The sequence below is a fragment of the Ailuropoda melanoleuca genome, chromosome 19 (genome assembly GCF_002007445.2).
Source record: "Ailuropoda melanoleuca isolate Jingjing chromosome 19, ASM200744v2, whole genome shotgun sequence".
NCBI lineage: Eukaryota > Metazoa > Chordata > Mammalia > Carnivora > Ursidae > Ailuropoda > Ailuropoda melanoleuca.
In genome coordinates, this window is record NC_048236.1 from 30,743,674 (window position 1) to 30,767,725 (window position 24,052).

General features: G+C 36.3%; 1 long non-coding RNA gene across 1 annotated transcript in view; it reads left to right on the plus strand.

Moving 5' to 3' along the window:
- The window catches only part of LOC109489162, a 30,332-nt gene that overhangs the window by 5,854 nt on the left and 426 nt on the right, over positions 1-24,052 (plus strand). The gene's annotated exons all lie outside the window — the stretch shown is intronic.

Consider the following 24,052-nt stretch of genomic DNA (forward strand, 5'->3'; position numbering starts at 1 on the left):
ACCTTTTCTGCCTCCTGAGACAGCAAGACCACTGTTCCTCTTTCTCTTCCCCCTGAGCCTACTCAGCGTGAAGATGTTGAGGAAGACCTTTGTGATAATCTGCTTCCACTTAATAAATAATAAATAATCATCATGCCGTACAGTTAACACACTTATCTGTTGTGTATGTGTGTGTGTCTTTGTGCGAAAATTTCATAACTGTCATCATCGTCATCATCATTGCTTAAGTATTCATTGTGTAAAACATGGTGTGTGGGGCTTGCACAGAGTTGGAGAGCCTATCCTTACACAGGCATAAGGTGAGTAATATTTAATAATATCCCTGTATACACAGTTTTGTTAACTTGTCTATTTTCTTAGCATAAATTTTTACAAGGAAAATTTATGAGTCAGGGAGCTTTATATATTTACTTGTTTATTTTTAGGGAACTTTAATTTAAAAATTTTGATACATAATTACCTTCCAGAAATGTTATATCAATTCACAATTCCACCAAGATCTATGGAAGTGTGCTCATATCCCCATACCCCATTCTCCTCACTGAATTTAATTATGTTTTGTAATCATTACCAATCTCATAGGCAAATATTATTTCATTGTTGCTTAGTAGTTTATCATATTTACTGGCATTTTAACTTCTTTCTTTTGAGTACTGCCTATTTACATTCTTTGGACACTATTGTGTCTATTTTTCTTATTGATTTATAAGAGATTTTATGTATTAAAGCTAATGTTTGTCTGCTATATATGTTGAAAGCATATTTTCCCAGTTTATTTGTCTTTTACTGGATTTGTTTTAATACTTTTCAACTGGGTATGTTGGAGGCTGGAAATAAGTTAGACTCACCTACTACCACCTCCAAAAGAATTATGTATCAGAATGTCATTTTCAAACTGTATAACCTCTGGAAGCTCTAATTCACACTTCAAAGAGTATATGCTATTCCCTTTCCAAGAATCTTTTCTTTTTTCAAACTTTTCAAGAGTCTAAACTGCAAATAGCTTACATTGGGTAATCACCATATTGGGGTCACCCACTACGTACACCTAGCATATAGTCTTTCTCTTTTATGGTCAATGCCACTGGTCCAGTCTTCCTTCACATAGCCATCCTTTAAGGCCATGTAGCCACACTTCAAGTCATGCATTCCAGAACAGAGTGATAAATATGTCAAACCATGGTATTTCTGCCAGCTCTTCCTGGCTTGGTTACACCAAGAAAAGTTCCGTCACTCTCAAATGAATATTGTCTGGGTTTCCAGTTCCTTCATTTACTATATCCTATCACATATCCATCTTTACCAGTGATATAAACCTTGACCAAGAAATCTGATAAAAAATGGAAAGTGTCACGGAGAATGCCTCTTCACCCTGCTCTTGTCTTCCCATTAGTAAAAGTGAGTCTGGTTTCATTGTAGGAAAAGATAGAGGGGTTCTTGAGGGGAAATTAATCATCATTATAGAGGAGAGAAATTGGCTATGTTTCAAGAACTTAGTATAAAAATATGACTCTTGGCTCCAGGCCAGCATTTAGCTAATTCCAGAAGCCATCTTTCGTGAGCCATCCTGATATTGCGGGAATGCCTTAAGGAAAATGACTGTATGTGAATGAATTTAAAGAAATTTTCTAGTCATTAGCTGCAGTGTTTTGGGCCTAGCAACTGTGCAGTGGGACATGCACACAAAATGAATAACTATACAAAAATGAATAATGTCCTTCAAACCTTGGAGAAACAACCTTTATTCTGAAGAATCCATACACAAAACTAAAAGAGGGAAAATATTGACTTTGATACCATCACTTAGATATCTGGTCCTTTTTTCTCTTTTTTTTTTTTCCTCACCAGCTCCTTCTATTCTTTCTGACCTTTGAATGTTAGAGTTCTTTCTGGTTGCTTTATAGTCTTCTCTTTTTCTTATAATTATATTTCCTGCCTAAATTATTTGATCCATTCTCCTGGCATTAGTTGCCACCTGTTTATATCTCCAGCTTAGATCCTTCTTTCAAGCTCATATTTTATGTAATACTTTCTCTTTGATGTGCCTTAGACATCTGATATTCAGTGTACTAGAACCTATTTCCCCCTACATCTGTTCTTTCATATTTCTCTATTTCCACACATGCCAAAAATCATTACTGGCACTTTATCCTCTCTTACCACTGACATCCAATCCATGACCATCAGTTCTACATGCAAAATTTATCTCTGACTTCTTCCACTTATCTCAGCTCTACTACATATACTTTAACCTAAGCCTCTGTTATCTGCTGCACCTTAATCACCTCAATCACCTCGTAACTGAACCCTCTGCCTCCATTTCTCACCTTCGCCAATTTATTCTCACAACAGTTAAAGTACTTTTAAAAATTGCACGCCAGATCATGGTGCTTCTTGACTTAAAACTTCTCAATGTTCCCACTGCTCCTAGGAAGCTTCCAAGCCTCCGCATACGCCCCTGCCATTTCTGCCTTCACTCTACAATGAAGCTATTCTTGACTTTCAGTTTCTTCAAAGAGCCAAGCCCCTCCTTGCCTCAGGGCTTGTGCACACAAATTTTCCCTTTCTTGAAAGGCTCCTTTCATAACCTCCTCTATTAAAGCTAACTTCCACTTTACTATTATCACTTCCATCAAGAAGCTCTTCCTGATTTCCATGACTAGGTTTTATATGCCTTCATGGTATCTTGTACTTTTCTATCACTATTTATATCATTTGATATTATGTATGTATATATTACAGAATAACTGCAAGTAAGAATGTTTAAAACATGATAGAAGTTTTTCTTCTTATGACTTAGAGAAAAATTTGAAGTTTTTCTTTTTATGACTTACTTGAAGTTTCTTTTTATGACTGTAGGCTGACCAGAGCTAGTAGAAAAGGGTCAGTAAAAAGTAAGCATCTTATAACAACTTCAAAATAAAGTAATTTTTAGAATAAAGTCAAAACTAGACAAATTCAAATCTTTGTCAAGGACTGTAATACCCATCTCTTATATTTGAATAAATGGACAAAAATATAGATTTGTATCGCAATGTAAATCACTTGACCTTGCTGAGGCTTATGAGATACTAAATCCAATTATGGCAAAATACATATTCTTTTTAGTGCACACAGAACATTCACAAAGATCTAGGATTTTCTGGATCCTCAAATAATTCTCAATGAATTTCAAAGTATTGAAATAATATACCCTATGTTCTCTGACCACACAGGAATTAAATTAGAAATCAATAACAATAGGGGCGCCTGGGTGGCACAGCGACTAAGCGTCTGCCTTCGGCTCAGGGCGTGATCCCGGCGTTATGGGATCGAGCCCCACATCAGGCTCCTCCCGCTATGAGCCTCCTTCTTCCTCTCCCACTCCCCCTGCTTGTGTTCCCTCTCTCGCTGGCTGTCTCTATCTCTGTCAAATAAATAAATAAAATCTTCTAAAAAAAAAGAAATCAATAACAATAAAATACTAATAAAATTGCTATTATATATATTAAGCAACGTGATCTTAAGTAACACATGGGGTAAAAAAGAATTAGAGATGAGAAAATACCCCAAACTGAATAATAATTAAAACACAACTGAAATGTGTGGGATGTAACCAAAGCAGCCATGAGAAGAAAAGAAATAAAACACTTTTATTAGACAAGAAGATAGATTTACAATCAATGCTCTAAACTTCTAACTTAAAGAGCTGGGGAGAAAATCAAAATAAAAGAAATAAAATAATAAAGAGCAGAAATAAAAGGAAATAGAAAATAGCCAGTTGAGAAAATCAGCATAGCCAACAGTATGAAAGCCAACCTTTGAAAACATTAAGAAAATTGATAAGCCCTGAGCTAAGATGAAAAAAAGAGAGGGAAAATGAAAGGATATTATCACAGAACCTGCAGGCATGAAAAGGATAATAAGGTAATATGAACAACTTTATGCTGGAAGATTTGATCAATTGGATAAAATGGTCTAGCTCCTCAGAAAATGTAACTTACAGAACCAAAACAAGAAGAAATGTGATATCTGAATAGCCATAAACTATGAAAGAAATTAAGTTTGTGATTTAAAAATGTCAACAAAAAGTTCCAGGCCTACGTAGCATCATTGCCAAAATCTATGAAACATTTAAGGAAGAAATAATGCCAATCTTATACATGTTTTTTTCAGAATATAGAGGAAAAGATAATTCTTCCCAACTTATTTTATGATGTCAACATAACTCTTACATCAAAATCTAACAAGGACTTGTCAAGAAATGTAAAGTACAGTCTACATTCCTCATGAACACAGATGTAAAAATCCTTTAAAAATTTATCAAAGCAAATGCAACAGAATATAAACAGGACAATACATCTTTGATGTGTGTGCACCAAATAACAGCATGTCAAAATACATGAGGCAAAAACTAATAGAACTGCAAGGAGAAGTTGAAAGCTCCATTATTATAATTGGAGACCTCACCACCCTTTTGAGTAATTGATGGGTGAAGCAGACAGAAAATCAGTAAGAATATAATTAGCCTAAACAACACTATCAGTCAACCTGATCTGATGTAAAATACTCTTAACAACAGTAGCATATGCTTTCTTCTCAAGCTTATATGGAACATTCACCAAGGTAGATTATATTCTAGGTCATAAACACACCTTAACAAATTGAGAAGAATAGAAGTCATACAAAGTATGTCCTCAGACCATAATACAATCAAACTAGAAATCAGTAACAGAAAAATAACCTCAAATATTTGAAGATGAGACAACATATTTCTAGGGGCACCTGGGTGGCTCAGTTGTTAAGCATCTGCCTTTGGCTCAGGTCATGATCCCAGGGTCCTGGGATCGAGCCTTTCATTGGGCTCCCTGCTCATTGGGAAGCCTGCTTCTCCCTATCCCACTTCCCCTGCTTGTGTTCCCTCTCTAGCTGCCTTTTTCTCTGTCAAATAAATAAAATCTTTAAAAAAAAAAAAAAGACAACATATTCTAAATAACACATAGGTCAAAGAAGAAGTTTCAAGAAAAATTTTAAAACATTCTGAATTAAAATAAAAATACAAATATTTGAAGATTAGACAACATATTTCTAAATAACACATGGGTCAAAGAAGAAGTTTCAAGAAAAATTTCAAAACATTCTGAATTAAAATGAAAATACAAATATTTGAAGATTAGACAACATATTTCTAAATAACACATGGGTCAAAGAAGAAGTTTCAAGAAAAATTTCAAAACATTCTGAATTAAAATGAAAATACAACATTAAAACTTGTATGATGTGGCAAAAGCAGTGCTTAGAGAATTTTTTTACAGCATTAAATGAATATATTAGAAAAAGAGATCTAAAATCATTAAGCTTTTATCTTAGGAAGCCAGAAAAAGAAGGGCAATGTAAATTTAAAGCAAGCAGAAGAAAAGAAAAATTAGAAGAGAAATTAATGAAATTGAAAACAAGGAAACAACAGAGAACAATCAACAAAACCGAAAGCTACATCTTTGAAAACAAAAATAAAATTGACAAAGGTTTAGTAAAGTCAAATAAGGCTTAAAATTGATAAGCCTCTAGCCAAACCAACTTTAAGGAAGAAAGGAAAGAAGATACAAATTATTAACAGAAATGAAAGAGTGCTCATCACTACTGCTTCCATGGACACTAAAGGATAATAAATGAAGACTGAGCAAATCTGTGCCCACAAATTTGATAACTTAGATGAAACAGACCAATTTCTTGAAAGACACAAACCACCAAAATTCATGAAAGGAGAAATAGAAAATTTAAATGGAATCTGTTTTAAAAATGTAATTAATAATTCATAACCTTTCAAAAAAGAAAGTACACAGTCCAAATGGTTTCACTGATAAATTCCACCAAACATTTAAGGAGGAAATGATACCAAATTCTCTACAATCTCTTCCAGAAAATAGAACCAGAGGGAACACTTTCTAACTCATTCTATGAGGCCACAATTACCCCAATACCAAAACCAGATAAAGACATTAAAATAAAGGAAAAACTAGAGACCAAAATGTCTCATAAACATAGATGTAAAAATTCTCAAGAAAATATTACCAAATTAAGTCAAACAGTGTATAAAAATAATTAGACACCAAGATCAAGTGGGACTTATTCTAGCTATGCAAGGCTGGGTCAATGTTCAAAAATCAGTATAATCCATCATATCAACAAGCTAAAGGAGAAATTCTTACTGGTTTTACCAACTAATACAGAGAAGGCATTTGACAAAATCCAACATCTATTCACAATAAAAACTCTCAGCAAATAAGAAATAAAAGAAATTTCCTCAACTTGGTAAAGAATCTCTACAAACAACCTACAGCTCACATCATATTTAAAATGACAAAATGGATACTTTCTCTTTAGAATAGTGAACAAGACAGGATGCCTGGGTGGCTCAGTCAGTTAAGCTGCTGCCTTCAGCTCAGGTCATGATTCCCAGGTCCTGGAATTGAGTCCCCCATCAGGCTGCTGGCTCAGCGAGGAGCCTGCTTCTCCCTCTGCCTGCCGCTGTCCCTGCTTGTGCTCTCTCTCTCTCTGACAAATAAATAAAATCTTTAAAATAGTGAACAAGACAAGGATATCCTCCCTCATCACTCCTGTTCAACATTGTACTGGAAGTGGTAGCCAGTGCAATAAGAAAAGAAAAGGAAATAAGTGTATACAGATTGGAAAACAAGCTATAATACTGATTATCTATATGGAAAATCCTAAAGAATCAACCACAACAAAAAATTTTTGGCACTAATAAGTAAATATAGGAAGTTCATAGGATACAGGGATAAGATACAGCAGTCAATTGCTGTACCAGTAATGAACAATTGGAATTTGAAATTTCAAAATAGTATCATTTACAATGGCATCTATGAAAATTAAATATTTAGGTATAAATTTAATTTAGGTATATAATCTAAGTTATACACAAGTTCTATATATGGAAACTACAAAACCCTAATGAAATAAAAAAATATATAAATAAATGGAGAAAAATGATATTCCCTGTTCACTGACTAGAAGACTAAATGTTGTTCAGATGTCAATTTTTCCCAATCTGATCTACACATCCAATGCAATACCAATCAAAATCCCAGAAAACTATTTTGTAACTATTAACAGACTGTAAAGTTTTTATTGAAGGCAAAAGAATAGCCAACACAATACTTAAAAACAGAATCAGAGAACTTATACTACTTGATTTCAAGGCTTGCTATCAAGCCACAGTAATCAAGATGGTGTGGTATTGAAAGAATGGATTCATAGAATAATGGAAGAAATATAAAGTCCAGAAATAGACCCACACATATATAGTCAACTGATCTTTGATAAAGGAACAAGGCCAATTCAATGGAAAAAGGATAGTCTTTTCAATAAATGGTGCTGGAAGAATCGTATATCCATATGCAAAACAAAAGAAAACACAACAAAAAAATTAGAGACCGTCTATCTTTTATCAAAACTGACTAAAATTGGTCATAGATCTAAATGTAAAATGTAAAATTATAAAACTTCTGGATGAAAAGATAGGATAAAATCTAGGTGACTTTGGTTAGGCGGAGAAGTTTTTAGATACAGCATAAAAGCATAATCCATGAAAGAAAAAAATTGATAAGTCATTAAAATAGAAATTTCTGCTGTGTGAGAGATGGTTTAGAGAATGAAAAAATAAGCCACAGATCTGGAGAAAATATTTGCAGAACACTTATCTGACAAAGGACTTGTATCTGAAATATACAAAGTATTCTTAAAACTCAACAGTAGTAAAGCAAACAACTCAATTTTTTAAAAAAGCAAGAAATCTGGACACCTCACCAAAGAAAATACACAAATGGCAAATAAACATGTGAGATGCTCAATTTGCTATTAGAGAAATGCAAATTAAAACAACAAGGGGCCGCTGGATGGCTCAGTCATTTAGCAACTGCCTTCAGTTCAGGGCATGATCCCGGAGTCCTGGGATTGAGCCCCACATCAGGCTCCTCCACTGGGAGCTTGCTTCTTCCTCTCCCACTCCCCCTGCCTGTGTTCCCTCTGTCACTGGCTGTCTCTCTCTCTGTCAAATAAATAAATAAAATCTTAAAAAAAAAAAAAAGAAAAAAAGAAAAATGTTAAAAAAAATAATAAAACAACGATATACTACATGCCTATTAGAATGGCTAAGTTCCAAAGAAGACTAACAAATACCAATTGCTGGTGAAATTACAGAGCAACAGGAACTCTCTCATTCACTGATAGCAGGAATGCAAAAGAAAAAAAGGTTCAGCCATTTTGAAAGGCAATTTGGCAGTTTCTAAATATAGTCTTACGGTATAATCCAGAAATTGTGCTTCTGAGTATTTGCCCAAATAATTTGAAAACTTACGTCCAACAAAAAGTTGCACATTGATGTGTATAATAGTTTTATTCATAATCACTAAAAACTGAAAGTAAGCAAGCTGCTCTTGAATGGTACATTCATACAGTGGAATATTATTCATCAATAAAAGTAAATAAGCTATCAAGCCATGAGAGACATGGGTGAAACTTACATGTGTATTGCTAGTTGAAAGAAACTGGCCTGAAAAGGCTATATACTGTATGATTCCAATTGTTTGACATTTCTGAAAAGGCAAAACTATAGAAGCAGTAAAAAGACCTGTGGTTTCCATGGGCTCAGGGGGGTAGAAGGTTGAATATGTCTAGCACGGGACATTTTGTAGGGCAAGGAAACTATTCTATATGATACTGTAATGGTAGATAAATAGCACTATGCATTTCTCAAAATCCATAAAACTTCACATTAGAGAATGAGCCTTAACATATGTAAATTTTTCTTAATCATTTAGGAGTTTGAGGAATCCCAAGATGGAATACAGACTGTGACAAAAGAATCTGAGTATATTACAAAATGTTTAGTATGACCTCACTGAAAGGGGTAAGGGTAAAATTTGCAGATGTAAGTATATTTGGAAATGAGTAGAGTCTGTAAGACTAAAGGCAAAAGGAACTGCAGATAGTCAATGTACTGTAATTGATAAAGTGGTTTCCCACAGGAGTAAAGGTCAGCAATTCTGATATTGCTGTATGTTCATACTAGAATTGAACAATTAAGTAAATGCATGGCAAATGATGTGAGTCAGGTTTCTCACTATTGGAGTGGAAGTTTATAGGTAAGCTAGGAGAGGAGGCTAAAATGATCCATGTAGTAATAGATTAGGGTTGGAGACACCAGTGTAAACTCATGTTTAGCTTGATATAGATGCAAACAGTTACATATAGATGTATTTATCGATATGTGTATGTACACAGGTTACTATATGCATGTATTGTTTTTGCTTTATCAGCTGAGAGGGTTTAGAAGTATTGATACCCTACTAGCAATAAGCACACTTAGTACCCAGATTTTGGTTTGTAATACTATTCTCCAGTCAAAATAACCAGGGATCCTTGGAAAAATGACTGATTCCAAGACTGGGGCAGGAAATGTATATGATGATCTCAGAACATCTTTTAGTACTAGAAATTAAAAGAAATTAAAGGGGAAAAAGTAATTGGTGCAGGTATGGCAAAAGGACATCAGAGATAACGACAAGAGCTCCCAATGCCCAAAGTTGGAACACTTTGTGCAACAAAATAGATAAAGTAGTATTGTAACCCAAAGTGTAAAATTAATATTTATGATTACGTACTGATATAAACAAATGATTAGATAAATGGGAAAGAAGAGAGAAATATCTGTTGCAGAAGAATTCCAAATTATTACATGGATTCTCCACCTTCAAGGAGGTGGAGCATAGGGGCGCCTGGATGGCTCAGTCGGTTAAGCGTCTGCCTTTGGCTCAGTTCATGATTCCAGGGTCCTGGGATTGAGTCTCACATCAGGCTCCTTGCCCAGCGGGGAGCCTGCTTCTCCTCAGCTCCCCCTGCTTGTGCTTTTTCTCACTCCCTTTCTGTCAAATAAATAAATAAAATCTTAAAAGAAAAAAAAAAAGGAGGTGGAGCATAACACCCCATTCCTTAAGTAAGGGCTACACATAGTGACTTCTTTCCAAAGAGTATAATATGGAAAGGGAAGAAAAAGAGTAACTTTACAATGGATAAATCTGACAGACACTACCTCAGCCAGGTGATCAGGGTCAACATCAACAATGATGAGAAGTGTTCATAGTATGTATGGTGCTTTACCTGTGTGGTCTTTATACCCCAAACCCATAACCCATAACCCATAACCCATAACCCATAACCCATAACCCATAACCCATAACCCAAGTAGAATCATGTGGAAAACATCAAATAAATTCCATTTGAGGGACATTATATAAAATATCAAACTAGTACTCATTAACACTGCCAAGGCCATCAAAAGCAAAGACTAGTACTCATTAACACTGCCAAGGCCATCAAAAGCAAAGACAGTTTGAGAAACTGTCATAACCGAGAGGAGCCTAAGGAGACATGAAAACTAAAAGTAATGTATTATCCTGGATGGGATCTTGGAATAAAAAAATAACATTAGGTAAAAACTAAGGAAATCTGAGTAAAGTACTAGCTCAGTATTGGTTCAGTAATTGAGACAAATGTACCACACTAATGTAAGGTGTTATTAATAAGGGAAACTAAGTATAGGGTATATGGGACTCTTTTTCAGTTTTTATTTAAACTGTCTAAAAAATAAAGACTTTTAAAAATCATAAATAAAACATGAAAAAATTGTTATAACCTTTTGCAGTAATTTCAGTTCTAGGAATGTATCTTAAAGAAATACCTACTATGTATCTTGTAGTAAAGTAGGTTTTACAGTAGTACCTAGAGCATAAGCCTGTGGTGAAACTTAAATGAAGTCAGCCGTATACAGTAGTGTAAGCACTCAATAAGTATTGGTTATTACTGTTTTTGTTATTATTCAAAGCTGACTCTGACTCAGGCACAATCCTCAAAGAACTGACAGCGCAATAGAAAGATAAATAAATAAGCTTATCTATTGCCTCGACTTCTGGCACCCAGTGGATATAGTAGTAATAATGGCATTAACCTCGACAACCTTGATGACAAATTTAATACAGAAGTATGATGGAGTGCAATGGAAACAGGAGGATCTCCTAACTTGAACTGGAGATGTCAGTGGCTTTCTAGAAACGATAAATAGCTAAGACATGTGTCATGAATAAATGTTAACTAATTCATGTGTTCATTCAGCAAACTTTCACTGAGTTATTACTATGTATATCAGGCACTATTCCACTGTTTTGAGAAATCAAAAGTGATTTCCCCACCACACTGCCGCCTTCTATAACTTGTACTTTTTCTTAAAATAGTTCAAATCATTCAGTATCATATCTTGGGCCAATGAGCATTCTTTGGAGAAAAATTTCTCTGAAAATTGGGAAGTGCTATCCTGGCCAGGGCATATTAGACTTAAATTGCATGCTGGTGATGGGTATTAAGGAGGGCACATATTGCATGGTGCACTGGGTGTTATACACAAGTAATGAATCATGGAACTTTACATCAAAAACTGGGGGTGTACTGTATGGTGACTAACATAATATAATAAAAAAATATTATTAAAAAAAGAATTAAATTGCATGGGTTTGTCAGTGTGTAGGACCTAAATGATCATAAAATTCTCCCCATTTATAAAGTCAAAGTGGAAAGTGAAATACTATGCTTTCATACTCTACTAAGATCATTAAATCAAGAAACTAAATCAAGTCTGTAAGTAATATGGTTTATCTGGTACAGCTAACTAACTGATCAGCAAAATCAAACTATAATTGCCATAGACCAAATTAGATTGAGCAACATTTCTTATATTACTAGTCAGATTTTGGTCTAGAATAATACAAAAAATTTCCAAGTAAAGGATGACATGTGAATTAGTGTTGGCCACAAAATTAATACAATTGTAAAATAATTAGTCTCTTGGTAAATTTTTGGTAGTATGCATTTATTCTTTTCTGATCTGTGGTAAATAAGGATAAAACTGAAGAAAAACAACACATTTTGAGCACATTTTGTTAGAGCCTAACAATAGGTTCCTTATTTTCCTTTGGCACTTTGTCTGCAACAGATGATAGATATTAAGAACAAGTAGGAAGATAGTATGTTATAATGGAAAGCATCCTGGACCAGGAGTCAGGGAGACCTCAGTTCTGTTTTTATCTCTGACTCTAAGGTGTGTGGGCATGGGCAAGTCACTAGTCATTTTATGGCCCTTTTTATCTGATAAATAAAGATAATGTATTGTCTATCTACCCTTTTTATCTGATAAATAAAGATAATGTATTCTCTATCTACTTCGCATAATTGTTGTATGGGTCAAATGAGGTAATGAATATGAAAGTATATTTAAAGCACGGCATTTTTACTACTGAAATTGTTACTAATAAACATATTTAAAAGAGGATCGGTTCTTCATGGGAAATTGAAAAGATTTTTTAAAAGATAATGTGATATATCTCCCTTCATTAGTAATTGGACTAAGTAATCATATATAATGTTGTAAAATGTACTTTGTACAAAAAGGAAATAAGCATCAATAACTATTTCTTTCCATGGGAAAAGAGTATACCCCTTTAGGTATGCTGTTATATTTTCTCGTGTTGAAAAAACCTCCCCTAGTACCTTTAAAAGGATTATGCAGATTTGGCCACCACAAATGTAATTTAGATAACTTAGAACTGTTTTTTTTTTAAGAATTTATTTATTTATTTGAGAGAGAGAGAGCACAAGCAGGGTGAGGGGGCTATGTGTGCAGGGAGAAGGAGAAGCAGGCTCCCCGCTGAGCAGGGAGCCAGATGCAAGACTCGATCCCAGGAGTCTGGGATCGTGACCTGAGCCGAATGCAGACGCTTAACCAACGGAGCCACCCAGGTACCCTAACTTGGAATCGTTCATTGTTTTTATTGTTCTTAAAAAGAATAACATGAGCTATATTCTCTAATCTTTGATTAGATATTATTTTCTCTCAAAGTTATTGATGGATATATTGGAAAAGGAGAACTTAAGTATTCTTTAGAATTTTTATCTGTCCCCTCATGACAAATAAATACTTCTATCCCTTCTCCCTATATCATGTTTTCTTCTCAGTCATTTCATAGGAGGTGAGAGAAACATGCAGTTCCTTAAACAAGTGTTCGTAAAAAGACAGCCCAAGAGGTGCTGCACAGTGATTTTTAGCTTCCTAGAAGAAGCAGATGTGGATAACAGTCCTCAAAAGTAGCCTTGATCTGCACTAGCATTGAGGAGGGAAACAGCAGGTACCCACATTTTGGAAGAAATAACTGAGAAAGAAAAGAGAGAAGGTCTTAGAAGTGGACTGATTCCTGTACAGTAATAGAAGTTATTTAAGAGTAGGGACTGTATCCTATTCATCTCTATATCTGTGATGCTATGAACAGTGCCTGATAGTGAGTAGATGTTCAACATAAATGCCAAATGTTGAATGGATGGATGGATGGATGAAGAATGGATAAGTAGATATAATAGACTTATCTAGAAAATATAGACTAATGGAATGTATCACAATCTCTTGAAGTCCTATCGACTAGGCAGGATTAAAGGTAGAGGTGGGAATAACAGCCATGTACCCACACACGCACACACCAGGCATTCTATCTCTGTCTAATTACTATAGCCAGTCTCCACTCTCCTAATTACCATTTGGCAAAAGTAAATAAGACCAAAATACCATGAGGATTGTTATTTACAAGGCACTGAGGTTTACTAATTTGCTAGCTGGGAAATAGTAGATTATAGTGTGTGATGAATATTTATAAAAATCTCTATTCACTATAATTGATATTTGAGAATTTTATTCAAAATTTTGGAGCATTACAAATGTAAACGAGCAGACATTTCTTCTGAGTGGAAATGTGGGGCAAGAGAGTAAAGCTCAATAAAAAGAAAGTCAAAAAGAATAAGAAGGCAAAAAACCCAAAACATTGTGACAACAAAACAGCTAGAACTGAGCAATGATTTCTTGTAATGTACACATTCTAAAATATCCTTTCTATGCCCAGACGGAATATGAATTTACAGCATCTGTTCTCTTTGATAACATGCAGCAAAAATGGCATGTATCCTATAACACTGCAGGTGAGTAGTAAGAAAAGAAGCAGCTAAGACCACCATACTCACTATTTTGGTATTTCCAACATAGCACTTCCTGTTCCATAGACTTTTAATTAAATTATTAATAAAAAAGATATGAATGAAGTAGCTTATATCAGAGGCAGCAAAGTAAAATTCCTACAACTTCCATAAAACTAACAAAAACAAGTGACATCTTCGTATCTTTTGACACATATACTCACCAATAAATACAGAAGTAATGATAAAAAGTAGAAAAGCCATGATTTTCCATCAGCTACAGTAATAGTTACTTCTGGCTAAAACTATTAAAAATGCTAAAATTATTGATTGAAGGATTGTTAAAGAAGAACAGGATAGTCACATAATCTGAAACATCATTTCACACAGATCACATTAATTACAAAGGGGAAAAGAAAGTTTTACAATGGAAAATTGGCAGATAGTACCTTAACAAAATGATTGAGTTAATATGAGCAGTAATGGAAACTGATGTCATGTGTCTTCTGAAGTGAGGCCCTGCAAAGGCTACCACGTATGTAATACTACATGATACCATTTCTCTAAAAGGGCAAGCAGAAAGCTCCTATGTAGTGCCTCTTCAGAAGGCTTTCAGGGAAACTGTCAGGTTCAGTTATAAAATGAATCACAGGTGAAAGTTTTGGGGGTCAGTTTCAGCAAAATGTATTGGCAGCAAGTATTTCTAGGAGGTTCTGTGTCCGCTCATGTATTTTATCACATATATCTTTAAAAACAAAGTCATAAAAGCAATACGATACAATACTTTCCCCCGGAGTTGCACATACTTGTGTGTGTATATGGTAAGTGATGTATCTGTGTATTTGAGCGATGAGGGTTTCGTGAGGGAGCTTGGATCAGTCATTATTTGTTACGTATCTCTCAAAAGGTGTCTCTCTTCCGTCCTTGCTTTTTTCAGTTTACCCTTGATATTGGAGCCAATGCATCAAAACATGCAGCAGAGGGAAAAATATATACCAGTGAACATCCTTATGCTGAACACTTCAATAACTCAACACTGAGAAACTCATGTGATCGTGGTTTCACAGTCCCTGTCTAGCACAGTCCTTGGAGGCGTGGCCTGTCTCCATCCCTTCCTATTCTGCTGTACCCCCAGGAAGCCCAGCTAGCTCGAGGTGTGCCCTGATCCAGTACCTCCCTCACACCAGGGCAGGAACCCCTCGCCTGAGCCCCAATTCTCACATGCACACCAACAAACACTTTTATTAATAAACACATTCAATCTCTGTTACTCATCTAGTGCTCAGCTTACACAGTGTAATTTGTAGCCCTAAATATCCACTCTTGTTCCTAAACCCATTCAAGCCCCAAAGAAATGTTTCTCCAAACCTTTTATCCTAGGACCTTTGAAACAAAAGGCACCTGCACCCCTGAGGGTTTGTGGGTTGTGCCACTGCCAACACTGGAGATGGACACTGCTTCAGAGCATTCTTAGTGGTGGAAATGCTTAGATTAGAGAAAGACTAATTAACTTGTCAAGTTCTTCCTCTTAACATCATTCCCAGTAGTGTGGAACATCCATTTGCTTGCTTCTCTTTGTGTTTCAATGCATGGGTCTGAAGGCCTTTACCAATTAATATAGTGTTTGTAACAGTTTACGTGGCTGTCTAATATGGTAGACTTAAACACATGTGGTTGTTGGGGCACCTGAAATGTAGCTAGTCTGATGGGGAACTACTGTACGTGTAACATAGACATCTAATTTTTCACAATCAGTGTGATAAAAAAGAATGTGAAAGACCTCATTAATTATTGTTTTATAGATTACATGTTGGAACAATATTTTAATACTTTGCATTAAATAAAACATATTATTAAAACTAATTTCAATTACTTTAAAGAATTGTGAATAGTCTTTTTTAATTGAGATATAACTGATATATATAACTTTCAGGTGAACAACATAATGATTTAATATTGGTATGTATTACAAAATGATCGCCAGAATAAGTCTAGTTAACATCTGTCATCATACACAGTTACACTCTTTTCCTTATGATGAGAACTTTTAAGACCTACTCTCTTAGCAACTTTTAAGTATACAATACAGTGTTATTAACTGGAGCCAGTATGGTGTACATTGCATCCCTAGGATTTATTTATTTTTTAATTGAATATTTTTACCCTTTGACCACATTTACCTATTTTTTCCAACCCTCATCCCCCACCTCTGACAACCACCAATTTGTTCTCTGTATCTGTGAGTTTGTTTGGGGTTTTTGTTTTGTTTTAACATTTCACATATAAGTGAGATCATACAGCATTTGTTTTTGTCTGTCTGAACTTTTTCATTTATCATGATGCCCTCAAGGCCAAGGGTGGATAGTTTTATTTTTATAAGAATGTCTACTAAGATTTAATTAAATGTTTAAAAATGATTTAGAAAATCAACTTTATGTAATGACTTTGATTTAAATTTTTCATATGCAGGCGCCTGGGTGGCTCAGTTGGTTAAGTATCTGCCTTTGGCTCAGGTCATGATCTCAGGATCCTGGGATTGAGTCCTGCATCGGGCTCCTTGCTTAGTGGGGAGCCTGCTTCTCCCCCTGCCTGCCGTTCCCCCTGTTGCGCTCTCTCTCTCTCTCTGTCAAATAAATAAATAAAATATTAAAAAAATTTTTTTTCATACGCGTTGATTAGAATTTGTATTTTGACTTAATTTTAATGTACATACAATTTCAATATTTTAGAAGAAAATGATTTTTTAGAAAAATATATGTAAAATATCTTAATTTTTATATTTATTTTAATTTTTGCTGAAAATACATTCAAATTTTGTACTGTTAATATAGATGCAATTAATTTTTAATCTTTTAGCTCTTCACTATCACTAGAACATAAATAATGTAAAAATCTTAATTAGAATAATATAATGAGTGATCTTTCTCTGATGAAAGTAAGAAAAATAAATTCATGGAGTGAGTCAAATTATAAATAATTTATAAATTATAGAGTTTCATGTTATTACTAATATAAACATCTCTGCCCCATCAACAACAAAAAAATCCCTAAAATGTAGAGTAATAATTAAACTAAAATGTCTTCTATGTTTTGCCAACTATCAGTAACAGCCAGCCATAGCTTTAAACATGTATTTTATTCTTGTTGTTATGAATGTACTGTTGTTTCAGTAGGAAGAGAGAACATACTTCATCTTACAGCTTGTTAGCCTGACCTATAACATTTAAATATTTAGATATATGCTTTGTGGACCTCTATTTGTACTCTTGCCATGGAGCTCACAAATTTTAGGAGTCGACCTTTTCTGATCATAAGGGAGACCCAAGGTAACCCAAAATTTCACTTAATAATGAATTAAGTGAAATGGTATATTCTCCATGGAACCACATCATGTGGAGTTTCCATGGTTTCTGGGGAGCCTTCAGAATTGACGACATTTGTATGGCCCTCTCGAGGTCTTTGTGACCCAACTAAAGTATCCAGCCTAACTCATCTGCACATTTACACCTTGGTCTGGATGGAAAGGGGTGGATATAAGAAATTGGTGGGCAAGAGAATGAACCTAACCATCTCTTTGCATATGTGTCTTCCTACTTTTGCCCTTTCCAGACTAAGTTAAATAGTCTGGTTGGCAATTGCTGAGACAGGTTTAAAGTCAATTCAAAACTTCTGAACTATACGCAATATCATGGCTATGGTGCCAGCTTTTAGTAGAAACTGGGTCAAAGGGTGGAGTAGGTAGAAGCAATGCTCTTCGAAAGGCACACTCAGCCACCTGCCAGCTAAGCTGATTGAGGAGTAAGGCTCTTGAAGAACCCAAGGGAAAGTTGTGAGCAGACTTGTTTATTAAGTTGATTCACATACTATTTAAACAGTTCGAGAGACTACTCACTCCACTCTGAAAACTAATGGCTATTTTCACTGACAAAAACTATAAGATTATGAATACTACTTATGGCAGAAATAAAAATGGACTTGGAAGCAAAAGTCCAGAATTCTTATCCTTGTTTTGCTATTTTCCAGACATCTAACCCAGGGCAAGTCATTAAACTGTTCTAGTCTTCAATCTCCTATCTGCAATAAAAAAAAATATTATGCCTATTTCATTAACTGATATGAGGATCAAAATGAAGCACTTTGAAAATCTCCAGGTTATTTACAATAGAAAACAATACCATTTTTTGTTTTGCTCTTGATATTTCCTTCAGGAACTTATGACCAATTTCCTATAATTACTATTACCATTACATATTGATATGGGTTTATTTGATGTGATTACATTGTAAGATATATTTCTTTCCCAAATGACTACAATTCAGAACTCTAAATCACCAATTATTAAATATCCAAACTTTATTAAAGTACTATTCCAGGGGAACTTACTTTTTTTTTAATTTTTTTTAAAAGATTTTATTTATTTATTCGACAGAGATAGAGACAGCCAGTGAGAGAGGGAACACAAGCAGGGGGAGTGGGAGAGGAAGAAGCAGGCTCATAGCGGGAGGAGCCTGATGTGTGGGCTCGATCCCATAACGCCGGGATCACACCCTGAGCCGAAGGCAGACGCTTAACCGCTGTGCCACCCAGGCGCCCCGGAACTTACTTTTTTTAAACCTCAATTTCACTCACTAAGAGTGCTATATTTTCCCCCTGAATTCCTATTTCTCTCTCTGTCTCTCCTTTCATTTTAAAAAATCGGATGACTTATTTTCTCTAAGATACTTATGTTGTCAAAAAAGTTAGCATTTACCAGGGTCTGCTTTTCTTCTGTCTCTCCTTTCTGCACTCATCTACAGTCGATAGGAAAGGTGCCTCTTAATTTTCTCATCTTGACTGTTTTTACAGAAAGGGACCCTTGTTGCTCCCTTCTTCACCCCCACAGCCATCTGTGGGTTCCACTCTGACAGGACTAGTTGGGCTGTTGGACACTCCCTGTGCAACCTTGCCCTATCAGATAAATCAGGGAGTGAGCCTCCGACAGGTGCTGCTGTCACTATCCCGGATGTCCATGGAGCAAGTGGTAATCTGATTAGAGTACCATGTGTGCACACATGGTTGTGCAAGAGGCTATGGGTGCGTGATTTTTCCTTGCCCCAGATAAATGCCTTGCCACATCTGTGCACTCAGAGTCAGTAAAATCCTTTCTTAAGACTTGAAATAAAAGAGAACATTATGAAAATATTAAGACATTGCTCCTGTTACTAAAAGTTGCACATTTAATTATGTAAGAAGAAAACTTCAGCTGCCTAAATATTAGGATAAAATAATGTATTAAATTACTTTCCTAACTAACTGAGGAAAGGCATTGACTTACTCTATGTATTCAGATAATAAGTTAATGCAGGCCCCTCCCAGGGAACACAATTAGAAGATAATTCTAAATAGGATCAATAAATAGATAGGAAAAGACTTTACCATTCTGTACATTATATTTAATCTGCAGAAATTATTTTAGAATTTCAGAATACTGTTTATTATGTTTATCCTCACAGCTATGTGTTACAAAGTTAATTATATGTGTTTTAGTTGTTACAAATGTTCTGTAGGAATTCATATTGATGGCTTTTTTGGAATTATCCATTCCAGACAGGTGACCAGTCCCTTAGTATTTCCTTGCCTCACAGGCAAGAAATGGCGAGACTCCCAGAGGAGCTGTCTTCTTTCTGGGCGCGCTCACAACACTGTACCTTCAGTACAGGTACTATCAGCCTTGCGGATGATTCCAGGACCCTGAATGTGGACCCAAAGCAGCAGATTCCCTGGAAATGTCCCAACAGCCCTTCAGTAATCACTGTGAGCACATGACTGATGACTGGAGCCCCCTAGAGTCTTAGTCAAACACAAGACACAGGTACAGCCTTGGGTGGGTGGAACCCCAATTATCACTGAATTTTCCACCAGCCTATAAAAATGGAGCATGGAGCTGGCTTTCAAGTGATTTATAGATTATAAACAAATATGGTAGTTCTTGCACTTTTGAATTTGTGAATTTGAATTGCATTATGGCTTTTAACATACACATTTCACAAACTGGACAAGGAATTAGAGAGAATTAATTATTAATTCTTGGTTTGAACAAGAGGTTATTGTTGAGATGATGATCTTAGAATAGTTAGGCTCACAGAGATATAACAGTAATCTTCACTTACTCCTTGGCCCTTTGTGAAAACAGAGTAAGGAAGTATAAAAACTAAAATTTTATTTGAAAAAGCACCACAATTCTATCATCCAAATAAAGCAACTATTTTAATGCTGTGTATATCCTTCCAGTCAATATATATTAACAAGTAACCCGTGTCTCCAATTTGAGGAGTATCATGGAGAAATTACAGCAGAAATATTGAAAGCCCAAATTCCTTCCAGCCCTTGATAGAACATCCTTTGGTGTGATTGACTGAGTTCCCTTTGGTGGCCTTTAAATTGCTCTTGCTGCCACCTTATGGCTTCTGTTGCTGCTCGCTGCTTTCTTACCAAGGGTGTGGGATAGCTTTATGTGATTTGAAAGCTTGTCACTGCTGAGTTCATGTGAAGATTTTCCTGTGCATCAGGATAACAGACCTGAGGTGCAGCTCCTGTAGGCTAACACCTGTCCGAACATGTCTGGGAAATTTGTGACCAGCCTATTTTCCTGGGGCCTGCAGAGCCTATGGAAAAAGCTTGAGTTTTGTCTCCTGCTCGACTACCAGGCATTTGGGGTAAATTGTGAGATATTCGGACAGAAGTCAGATTGAGAGGGGGCTATAGAGAGTCTAATGGAAAAGAATTCATCCTAAGGGTGGAAGGATGGAGACCTAATGGACTCCCAAGTATCAAACCCCTAGTCATCAGAGGAGAAAAGAGATTCTGAGTATACATTTGTGACTGTCACATCTGTTCTTAGTCCTGTCCCATACATTTCTTGTGTGGGTCTACATCAAATGAGCACGATAAGTAAAAATGGAAGAAAATTCACTGAACACTTCATAAAACATGAAGGCATGCACACAGATATATTGCATTGCTTTTGACCCCTCAGATTGAATGTTACCAATTGGAGGCAGATAACCCCAATTTGCCGTAGATCACCAAGTTTTGGTTCTGCAAACTATTTTTTTTTTAAAGATTTTTATTTATTTATTTGACAGAGATAGAGACAGCCAGCGAGAAAGGGAACACAAGCAGGGAGTGGGAGAGGAAGAAGCAGGCTCATAGTGGAGGAGCCTGATGTGGGGCTCGATCCCATAACGCCGGGATCACGCCCTGAGCCGAAGGCAGACGCTTAACCGCTGTGCCACCCAGGCGCCCCTGGTTCTGCTAACTTTTAAGAACTGCAGCATGTGTGGTGACATCCTTTGTGCTCAGTGGATTAGGAACAGGGTGAAGAATGAGACGCTTGGGGGAACAGGATCCGGGAAAGCTGTGGTGACCGTTGGAGGAGAAATGTGCTATCTAGTAAGGTATCTGTATTTCCGATCACAAGTAGGACAACCCCTACGACTCTCAGAAATGCTAAAGGGAGCATCTTAGGGGTTGAGGATCAGCTTTATGCAACTAGGGTAATAAGATCTAAAATCTGAGTCGTCTTCAAATGACCGTGACCCTGAATGCACCTATAGGCTGGCAAGGTCCCTTTAAAGATAGATGCAGGCTCACAATAACCACAGATGGAAAATGCAGCTACATTTAACTACCATCTGGTCAAAATGGCTTAGTCTCTTAGGTTTTTAATAGTTCCCCTTGACTTATTATTTTTCTTTCATTTTTATTCAGCACATATTTATTAAGTATATCCTTTGTGCGGGGGGATATAGTACATAGTGTGCAAAACATATTTTAATCAAGTCCTTACAGACCTCTTAGCCTGGTGGGCAACACAGATTCATCTATTTATTCATTCAACAATTTTTATTAACTTCTTACAATATGCTAGGTATCATTCAATGTTTTGGGCATAATAACGAACAAGTAAACAAGGAAGGATTTTAGTTTCAAAATGCTTTCTTGGTAGGAGTAGATAATAAACACAAGGATAATAAGTTATAAACACAAAGATCAATAAAAGATAAATAACTACAGATAGGGCTAAATACAGGGAAGGGAATAAGCATAGTGACATGATGACAGACAACTGAAAGGCCTCACTGAAGAGGTGATTTTTGAACAGGAATCTAAAAGATGGAAAAGAGCCAACCGCCGGAGATCTCCAGATGAGTGTTCTAGGTAAAAGCAACAATAAAAGGCAGGGCCCTTAGGTGAGAAAAAATTCAGTGTGTTCAAGGAACTGAGAGGAAGCCAGTGAGCTGGAGCTTAGTGAGAGAGGAGAATGTGATGAGACGAGCTCAGAGAATCGGGAAGGGCCAAACAATACAGGGCCTTAGACTTTGGTTAGGAGCATGGCCTCTTGCTTTGGTTACTAGGAAGGCTATGGATGTTATAAGCAAGGCACAGTCATAATCCTAGACATTACAGTCACAGGTGCTGAGATTTTTCATTTCCATTTCCATTTGCTAACAGTACTCTCTCTCAGTTCTCAAGAAACGTAAATTCTGAAGAGCTGGTCCTGAGAAAATGTCAGCTGGCACTATTCAGTGACTTACCACCAAGTCCATTCTTCGCACTAACGTGTGGTGTCTCTGCATTGACTCAAATATCTGCACTCCTGCTTACTCCCTCGGGAGACGTAAAATGGGGCACTCCCTGAGACACTTGGTTTCCTCCTTTTTGCTGGAGGATTTCCATCCAAGACTAACTGTCTAGCAGCTGCCCCTCCCAGGAGGTTCATGGTGGTGAAACTTTTATAGGCCTACCTTTCACATTAGAACAGCCCTATGTTGGGGGTACATGGGTGGCTCACCAGTTAAGTATCCGACTCTTGATATTAGCTCAGATCTTGATCTCAGGGTTGTGACGCAAGCCCCAGTGTGGAGCCCACTAAAAAAATTAAAAACCAAAAAAAAAAAAAAAAAAAAGCTGTAGGTTGAGTAATTTGGCAACATACACATAAAACTTGTGATTTAAAAGTCTTAATAATAGTGAGGTAACAGGGAAAATGGCAGAGATGTACTGCAAACCTGATAGGACCCTGAGAATGATTGGAGCAGCCAAAGGAAGACAATTCAAATACTATGTAGTGGCTGCCTGGTTTTTTTTTTTTTAAGATTTTATTTATTCATTTGAGAGAGAGAGACACCATAAGTGGGGTGCAGGGGGTGCAGAGGGAGACGGAGAGGGAGAAGCAGACTCCCCATTGAGCAGGAAGCCCAACGAGGGGCTCGATTCCAGGACCCCGAGACCACGACCTGAGCCAAAGGCAGATGCTTAACTGACTGAGCCACCCAGGCACACTGGCTGTCTGTTCTTATATATGAACACATGTCCAAAACCCAAGGGACTCTCAGAAATAATGGAGGAACGTGGATTTTTCAAAGAAACAGAAGTCTGAATTAGCAGGTAGGAAAGACTGAGTCACCAGAAGGCTAAAATATGGAACACAACTCCATCTTCAAAGTATCTCCTAAGCATTTTGAAAATATTTGGGGCTTCCTAATGGGATTTCTCATTTATGTTTATTTTACTTTCATCCATTCACCCATAATTAAAGAAATGTATGTGTGTGTGTATATATGTATATATATATGTTTGCATAATTACATTTATGTATATAGTTTTAACTATATTAGTCACTGTATATGCTGACATATATATATTATATATGGACTGAATGTTTGTGTCCCCCTAAAATTCATATATTAAAATCCAAAATGTGGGACACCTGGGTGGCTCAGTTGGTTAAGCGTCTGCCTTTGGCTCAGGTCATGATCCTAGAGTCCTGGGATCAAGCCCCACATTGGGATCCTTGCTCAGTGGACAGCCTGCTTCTCCCTCTGCCTGCTGCTCCCCCTGCTTGTGCTCTCTCTCTCCCTGACAAATAAATAAATAAAATTAAAAAAAAAATCCAAAATGTAAATGGACACCCCCAATGGGATATGTTCTTATAAGAAAAGACTTT